Source organism: Schistocerca serialis, chromosome 1 (assembly GCF_023864345.2).
Source record: "Schistocerca serialis cubense isolate TAMUIC-IGC-003099 chromosome 1, iqSchSeri2.2, whole genome shotgun sequence".
Classification (NCBI taxonomy): domain Eukaryota; kingdom Metazoa; phylum Arthropoda; class Insecta; order Orthoptera; family Acrididae; genus Schistocerca; species Schistocerca serialis.
Window position 1 is genome coordinate 320,520,676 of NC_064638.1, and position 9,157 is coordinate 320,529,832.

The 9,157-nt window shown below is 42.6% G+C and overlaps 1 non-coding gene across 1 annotated transcript; it reads left to right on the forward strand.

Moving 5' to 3' along the window:
- The first annotated feature begins 6,790 nt into the window (after positions 1-6,790).
- On the forward strand, positions 6,791-6,863 carry Trnav-cac (transfer RNA valine (anticodon CAC)). Its single transcript has one exon. It is a non-coding gene; the product is annotated as a tRNA-Val (tRNA).
- The last annotated feature ends 2,294 nt before the right edge of the window (positions 6,864-9,157 follow it).

A 9,157-nucleotide genomic window follows, 5' to 3' on the forward strand; every position in this document is an offset into this window, starting at 1 on the left:
AGCAAAAGAGGCCGAAAATTGTTTAAGTTGGTTTGGCCTTTACTCTTAGGAATCAGTACTATTTTACTTTCCTTAAACTCTGCAGGGACCGGTTTTCCGTTCAGGACCTCATTTGTCATGGAAGTGATCTTGTCCCCAATTATAGACCAATAGCGGGCATAAAACTCCACAGGGAGGCCATCCAGTCCCGGAGATTTTTTGAGAGGTGAGATACGCACTGCCTCATGCACTTCATCTTTAGTAATAGGTGACAGGATGTCAGCGTTGTCTGTTCCCGACAATTGTGGACCTAAAATAGTGAGAAAGTCCTCGAGAGCTGCATCTTCCACTGTGGTAGGGGCATATAAGGTTTCATAGTACTTGTGGACTTCGTCCAGTAATTGTTTCTGGCATGTGAGCCTCGTACCAGTATGTGTCTGGACTTCATCAATTAAAGTTAGACGTCTGTTTTTAGCATGTCGCACCAAGTGATACAGAGAAGCTGTTTCATCTGCTACGACTGATGTGGCTTTCGATTTAATTTTGAGTCCCTCCATCTGTTGCCGTTTAATGCTTAATAACTTGGCTTTTATTTTTTTGATATCATTCAGACGAATTACGTCATCATGGGCCTGTTGATATGTCTCTTAAAACTTTATAATAAAACTCCATTGTATTCCTCAACTCCCTGTGCCTCGCTGCACTATACTGCATGACAGCTTTCCGCAGCCTTGGTTTAGCCCTCCTAGTCCACCAGTCAATGACTGTTGGGTGCTTGTCTACTGTGCGGAGGCACATAGTCCACGCTACTCTTATTTCCTGTTCCAGTTCTTCGTCAGTTAAAACAGAGATATTTAAATTCCATTGGCCTCTGAATCGTCGGGTTGGCTGTACACTTAAATTAAAGCAAGTTAAAAGTGTACTGTGATCGCTAAAATACACGGGAATAGTTTCAACGTTTAATAAATAATTTTGCAAATTTGGTGACACGTAAATTCTATCTAGCCTGCTGCGGGAGTGGCTGGTTATATACGTGAACCCGACTGACGTCGGGTGCTGAAGTTCCCACACATCCTTAAGGTGTAGATCACTTACTATCTTTTTTACTGTGGCGAGTAGTTGAAGTTGGGTTGTTCATCTTTCTGGTTTAAAACACAGTTAAAATCTCCACCTACTATAAGAGAACACGGATTCTTCCTCAATAAATAAATCAGTTCATCCTGAAAAAACTTCGCACGTTCCAATTTGTGGAAATTTCCTGATGGGGCGTAAAGGTTAAGCACTGTCACATCGAATATTTTTATGCCTATGACTCTTCCTGATTCTAGTCGTTCGATTTCAGTCACCGGAATGCCTTCCCTTATAAGAATGGCTGTACCGATATTGGCTTCCGTAGAAACATTAACAATTTCAAAAAAGCCTGGGATCCGAAATTCCGTTATCGCAACTTCTTGTAGCAACGCGATATCTGTCCCGGACTGGTACAAGAATTCTTTTAGTGCTGCCAATTTCAAGGGTGACTGTATTTTATTAATGTTAATAGTAGTAATGCTATAAGCTTGCATCACAGACATACCAGAAGAAGCTATTTGGGAAGAGGATCGGTATGATTATAGCAGCAACGTGCTTCCCTACAAGGCACGATCTTTACAAGCTGTGTGCCCATTACATGTACTAAATTCCTAGAAAAATTTTCACTGCTTTTAAACAAAGAGCTTGAGAAGAAAAGTATCCTGAAATCCTGACAATGCATTGCTATAAATCACTGTGGCCCGTCTCTTTCTCCTCTTCAGTGTTGGCCCTGATGACTTCATGTTTAATATTTTTTTCTTGATGTCTTTCTTCTCTGGTGTGGCTTTCGCTTGATGACGCGTGACAGCAAAACGCGGTGTCGGTCGCTGCCGCCGGCGGTGGCTGAATGGGGCAACGGCCGTGGCTTGCGAGTCGTCAATATTTGGCTCCGGCGTGGTGTCTGTTGTGCTGTCTTGCTGGCGAGGCGGTGATGCTTGTTTATTTCCTCCTTCGGCGCGGCGTTGCGCTTCGGAGTCAGCAGGTTGTTTACTTGGTACTTCCTCGTACCGTTCGCACTGTATGGGCTGTGCACTTGATGCGGTTATTTCAGTCGTGACCTCAGGCTCAGGGTCACATTTCCGTGAAAGGTCACTACCAGCTGCGTCACTATTTGTTCGTGGCGGTGTACGGCCTTGTGCGGAAGTGGGAGCCACATCGACCTGCATTCCACCTCCTTTTTCCACTTCCAACAGATCTTCAGGACTGGGCTTCGGCCTCCTGGCAACGGGTGTTTCACATGAAGAGTCCTCATCAACATTTTTTTCAGTGTCCTCTAGAGGACGCTTTTTAGTGGGAATCTCGCGGTCACGGGACGGAATTTCAGCAGTTAATGCAGGTTTTAAAGAGGGACAGTCATTAACATTAAGTGCAACATTTTCAGAGGTAGTAACAGGATCTACGACAGCCGCCGGCTCTGTTGTATTACTGGCTGGCAACAAATCGTTGAGTGTTAATTTCCGGCGTTGCGTAAGGTTATTTGTTAGCACAAAAACACGGCGAGGGCAGTCCTGACGGAGGTGACCAGACTCGTTACATACATGACATGTAGGGGTTTGCCCTGAGTACATAACATGCGCCTTGTGCCCGTCAACAAAGATGTGGGAGGGAATGTTTGCCTTCACTTCCATCTCCACGGAGCGAATGCCGTTAAAGGACTGCAGCTTGAAATGCGATGCCCATCTTTCGTTGACTATTTGCCTGACAACACCATATTTTGAAAGGACATCTTTAATTTTCGAGTTGTCTATTTCTATGGGAATATTCAAAACCCTAACATTCCTAATTACAGACTCGGAATTCCGGAGTTTTACAGTACTTTTAGTACCATCACGGTGTATAAATTCCGTTTCATAACCAAATTTTGCCAGAAAGCGGTCTACACTCACGGAATCGTTAAACTTTACAAAAATGCAGTATTCATCAGAGTCTAGCTGCATGGTATGAACAGATTCAGAATGAAGGCCAATTACCTCGGTAATCCAGTCGTGTATTTCAAGTGCAGAGGGCTGTACTCGACGGGTGTACTTGTCGAAGGTGAAAATCACGGTGTTTTTTCTCACGGAGTTTGCCATGGTGTTCTGCAGCGAAGAAATCTCGGACAACGCCGAAATCCCAACAGCACTACGTAGAAAGATGACACGACGAAGACAAAATGCTCAATTGATAACGCTTAATTCACGTGCAAAACGTCAATAAACGAGCACGAAACTCGAAAACACTGGCGTAAACACTGAACGTTCACGGAGCAAACTTGAGGAGCGTGCGACCGCTGCGACAGCTAAAGCCAGACTGCTTGAACCAAGGACCTCTCGCTCCGCAGTTATTCACGCTAACCACGGGACCACGGCGCTCCTGAGTTAACATTCACCTTGATGCTGCTTATCTTGCACATGGACTACTCAGTTTGTATATTTTACTAATTTTTTTCATAGTTCTACACAACTTCTTCCTGTTTTCTCGATTGATCTGTGTTCAGTTTTTCAAGGTCTATCCACTGTGCCAACTTACAACTAAATCTGAGGGGGGTGCGACGCGGAGGTTCCCTTGTTAGTATAATTTTTACAAGAGGATGGGACTAATTTCAGCAAAATTAAACTGTTTCACTTAATTTTTTTGTTTCTAGAAATCTAAAGAAAGAGTGCCGCAGGGTACGAGGAGCCCTCTGGCGGTCACGTTCCTCCAAACAGTTCCCGCCTGTGCGGAATTCTTGAAATGGCTCTGAGCACTATGGGACTTAACATCTGAGGTCATCAGTCCCCTAGAACTTAGATCTACTTAAACCTAACTAACCTAAGGACATCACACACATCCATGCCTGAGGCAGGATTCGAACCTGCGACGTAGCGGCCGCGCGGTTCCAGACTGAAGCGCATAGAACCGCTCATCCACGACGGCCGGCTGCAGAATTCTGGCGTTAGCGCTAACAGAGGGCGCTGATTATGTGCAGCACTATGTTTTCTTTCATTTGTGGCTCCTTTAGCGATTTGTTTTATGGTTGTTTAATATTATCCGGTATACTATCAAAGGTGTTTGATATTTATGTCATTATCTAGAATATCGACACTAGAGCATATGTCAACCACTGTTTCTCAACTCTTCCTGTTTTTAACAATCTTATAATCGTCGTGTTGTTCTTTATATTGCTTTTTTATTACTGTAATGCCTTTTATACGTTACAACCTCATTAGCTCATAACAGACTTCAACTATTGTATCCCCCTTTATTTTCGCTGTTTCAATTAATTATTGAAAACTAGTGTATGCCGACATTAGTGACATCTGGTGAACTTACAACACAAACATCTTGTGGCTACTGTACGGCAGCTTGTTTTGAACAGTAGTGTTACTGACAACATGACACGTGCATTTGATGTTATTTATATATATTTGACGATGCTGGTGCTGATTCTGCATTTAATATTTGATTATGCCACTATGGCTGCAGTAAATTAGGACTTTGTTTTTATGAAACAGGTATGCCTCTTCATACTTAAAGCGCACAGATGTATATATTGTCAGTACTACTTTTCATAATGGTCTATGTATTGTTTTTAGGCTATAGACAATCTGACAGTGTATTTACGTTTTTCCCATTTTTGCTGCAAGTCTGATGATGGTCATTAGAGACCGAAACCGGTAATCTGTTAACAAAAAGTTTGTGACCATAGACGTAAATTGAAGAAAACTTAAAGATAGATTTTTCACCAAAGCAAGCCACATACCAGAAATACAAAATATCGATTCTCTATTGGGAGCGTGCTTTCTGAGTATACGCTTCCTGCATTTTCTAATAATATTAAAACTGCAAAGCCGCTTGTTACAAAGGGATTTCCTAGTAAGCTGCTTGTATTCGAAATGCTAGCCAAATCCTGCCTTCCAAGATGACGACGCATCAAATTAGCACGCAACGCCTAAGCAAGGAGAGATTAGAACAACACTACAAAATTACACTGTTTTGAGTGACCCTCGTATGTGTAAGCTGTAGCCCTATTAAATATTTTCTGTATCTCGAAGAATGTCACATCTTAGTAACGAAGTTTCAAACTTTCGTGAGGGTTTGTTTGTTGAGATCTTTTGCGTGTGGAACCCTTGGTGTCAAGAATAATTCATTCGCTTCCTTCATCTTCTTCTTTTTCTTCTTCTTAGTCTTGTTCATCTCTTCGAGGATTAGGTTACGATAAATCCTGTTCCAGGATCTATTTGTCCTTCAGGCTTCCCTTTCTGCTTTTAAATCGTAGTTCATGTTTGCTGCTGCTAATATATATCTACCCATACTTTCCAAATGTTCATATTGGAAATGTACAAACTATTTTCTGTTTTTTGTTTCTAAATTACTTCGAAGCCGTTCCACATTACGTTTTCGTCATACTATCATTTAAGGACCGTTGTACTTATTTCCAATATGTTGCCAGAATTATCTTCGTGATTGTACTAACCTGTTAATATCTGCGCACCATGTAAAGAAAACGGTTCTATTGCAAAATGGCGATCGCTGTTGACAACATTGTCTAATGTTTCTTATTATCTTCGTCTCCACCCTTGAAATCTGTCATCGGAACGCATTTAGTCGAGACTAATAGCTAGGATCGCTGTAGCCGGTGAAACTTTATCTCGATGTCCTGGATATTCTAGGTTAGTTGGTACAATCTGTCTTAATCATGACAATCCACATGTTGAACAGCTTCTGTAATGAAACAATTATCTATTTGTTGTATACCGTACTGTACCGTGACAGGGTTGTTGCATTATATTTTAGCGACTGCATGCATCGCCTCCAGGGGCAAGAGCGACCGTGAGAAATATAAGTGTAGAGCAGCCGCAAATCGCATAAAACTTGCCTTTATCATCGATTTAGCTCGTCAGATGCAAGCATCTTCAGAAATTTAGTAGCCAAAGCCAACACCTTAAAAGTATCTGGCTGTGTATACCACCGAAGTCAGACATAAAATTTAGATTTAAATTTTTTCCTCAAGTTTTCGTTATTTGTTCTTATTCACACGACAGTTTCCTACCATTCTTAGATTTCAATCCAGTTGCGTTAGGGACAAGAGGGCATTTAGTGGTATTCTGAACAAAATCATTTATTTTCTGCTGATTCTACTCCACAGTTTCTAATTACACTGCCGGAAAAAAATCGCAACACCAAGAAGGGATTGTGTGACGTAAACGAAAGTTGGTAGGCATGTTTCCACACCTGAAAGACGACGTCTATTGAAGTTTCGCGAGAGTCGCATAAGACTGGCGCTAGTAGCGCCTGTATGAGGATGCAAGGCAAATTAGTCTTACATACGCGTTATAACGGTCGTGAGCCTTTGACACTGGACGTAGTAAAATGATGTTAGCTAAGAATGCCTTTACGATAACAAAAGCTGCATATCAATATCTCACTGTATATGAAATAGATCGTGCAATAGAGCTACGAGAAGCTGAAGGTTCCTTCCAACTTGCATAAGACTAAATGGGAAATAATAGCTATCATGGAAGGACTGTTGGGCTCGCAATGCCTGCTACTGAGAAAGTGATTGTTTTTGGTGATATGACTTGCAATAACGACTGCGCGAAACGCCGCTATCTCGATCGGGGTGCTACGGCAGACACCCTCTCGAGCACCCCGAAGACTTCTTGAGCTCTCGGCTGCGATGGGTTTCAGGCCGTCAAAAGAACTATCGTGTGTGCATGCGCGGACGAGAGAAAGGCTGAGGCAGCTACGAGCGCAAAAGGATGGACTCAGCATCTCCGTCGTTTCCGTAGTGTAGCGGTTATCACGTCTGCTTCACACGCAGAAGGTCCCCGGTTCGATCCCGGGCGGAAACACTTTTTCATCACTTTGAACAAGACATACTAACATGCATTTGCTACGATCTGTACCCGAAACCTTCGTAATCACCTTCATGCGTCGGACCAGCTTTTACCGTATGCTGTTCGAGAGTGATACGATAGAGAATCAGTTTGAAGGTGATTCCATGAACCCTCTAACAAGCACTTACTTGTGAATATCAGAGTAGTCATGTAGATGTAGTTGCCGACGTGTCTAATATTTCTTAAGTTAATCATTTTGGAATACACATTTTTTGACTTCATGTATTCAGAACGAAGTGCTCGTATTAAGAAGGGTGTAAGACAAGGCTGTAGCCTTTCGCCCCTACTCTTCAATCTGTACATCGAGGAAGCAATGATGAAAATAAAAGTAAGGTTCAGGAGTGGAATTAAAATACAAGGTGAAAGGATATCAATGATACGATTCGCTGATGACATTGCTATCCTGAGTGAAAGTGAAGAAGAATTAAATGATATGCTGAACGGAATGAACAGTCTAATGAGTACACAGTATGGTCTGAGAGTAAATCGGAGAAAGACGAAAGTAATGAGAAGTAGTAGAAATGAGAAGAGCGAGAAACTTAACATCAGGATTGATGGTCACGAAGTCAATGAAGTTAGGGAATTCTGCTACCTAGGCAGTAAAATAACCAATGACGGACGGAGCAAGGAGGACACCAAAAGCAGACTCGCTATGGCAAAAAAGGCATTTCTGGCCAAGAGAAGTCTACTAATATCAAATACCGGCCTTAATTTGAGGAAGAAATTTCTGAGGATGTACGTCTGGAGTACAGCATGTATGGTAGTGAAACATGGACTGTGGCAAAACCGGAACAAAAGAGAATCGAAGCATTTGAGATGTGGTGCTATAGACGAATGTTGAAAATTAGGTGGACTGATAAGGTAAGGAATGAGGAGGTTCTACGCAGAATCGGAGAGGAAAGGAATATGTGGAAAACACTGATAAGGAGAAGGGAAAGGATGATAGGACATCTGCTAAGACATGAGGGAATGACTTCCATGGTACTAGAGGGGGCTGTAGAGGGCAAAAACTGTAGAGGAATACAGAGATTGGAATACGTCAAGCAAATAATTGAGGACGTAGGTTGCAAGTGCTACTATGAAATGAAGAGGTTAGCACAGGAAAGGAATTCGTGGCGGGCCGCATCAAACCAGTCAGTAGACTGATGACCAAAAAAAAAAATTCAGGCATATAGACATTGAAACAAAGCTTTTGTGTTTTATAACGATCAAACGATGATAATTCTACTGAAATTAGTCGATGGTTGAACTTAAGTCATATTCCAGCTTGCCGGCGTTCATGTCTAACTTCTTTCATATACTACACTGACGGAAAAAATTGCAACACCAAAAAGTGATTAATATAGAGTAATGAAAATTCGGAAATAAATTTGTCTGGGTAAAATAGTTAAGCCATTAACATTGCAAGATCGTAAGTTAATATAAGCGAGAGACAACCCATTGCAAATGTGAAATGCTGGTGCATTAATATCTTGTGTAACCGCCGAAATGTTGAATGTAAGCATGCAAACGTGCAGACATCGTATTTTACACATGCAGGATGTCACTTTGTGGGATGGAGTACCACGTATGTTACACTTGCTCACTCAGTACAGGGACGGTTAATGATGTTTGTGGGTGACGCTGGAGTTGTCGTACGATGATGGTCCATATGTGCTCGATTGAAGACAGATCTGGTGATTGAGCAGGCCAAGACAACATCTCGACACTCTTAAGGGGATGTTGGGCTACATCAGCAGCATGTGGGCGAACATTATTCCTGCCGGGAAGCATCCCTTGGAATGCGGTTCATCAGAAAAAAACAAAAATCTCCATTCCGCCTTCTAATGAGCTGTCACTTGACACCACTGACGTCACAAATGGTGGGGGTCAGTGGAATGCACGCTACAGGGCGTTTGGGTCGGAGCTGCTCTTGCAGTAACCGATTTGAAACAGTTCTCAGTGTCACTGTTGTGCCAGCTGCTGCTCAGATTGCTGCTGCAGGCGCATTACTATCCGACAGAGGCAAACGCCGAACACGATGCTCTTCCCTCTCGGTAGTACCACGCGGTCGTCCGGCGACCGTGCATTCCCGGTACCACCGCTGCCAGCAAACATGTAGAGTGGCCACATTCCCTCCATGGCTTTCTTAGATATCGCGGAAGGAACATTTAGCTCTTCATAGTCCTATTGCACGCCCTCGTTTAAACTCAGTGAGGTACTGGTAATGCCGTTTTTGTTATCGTGTAAGTAGGCTGTTTAGCTTTTAA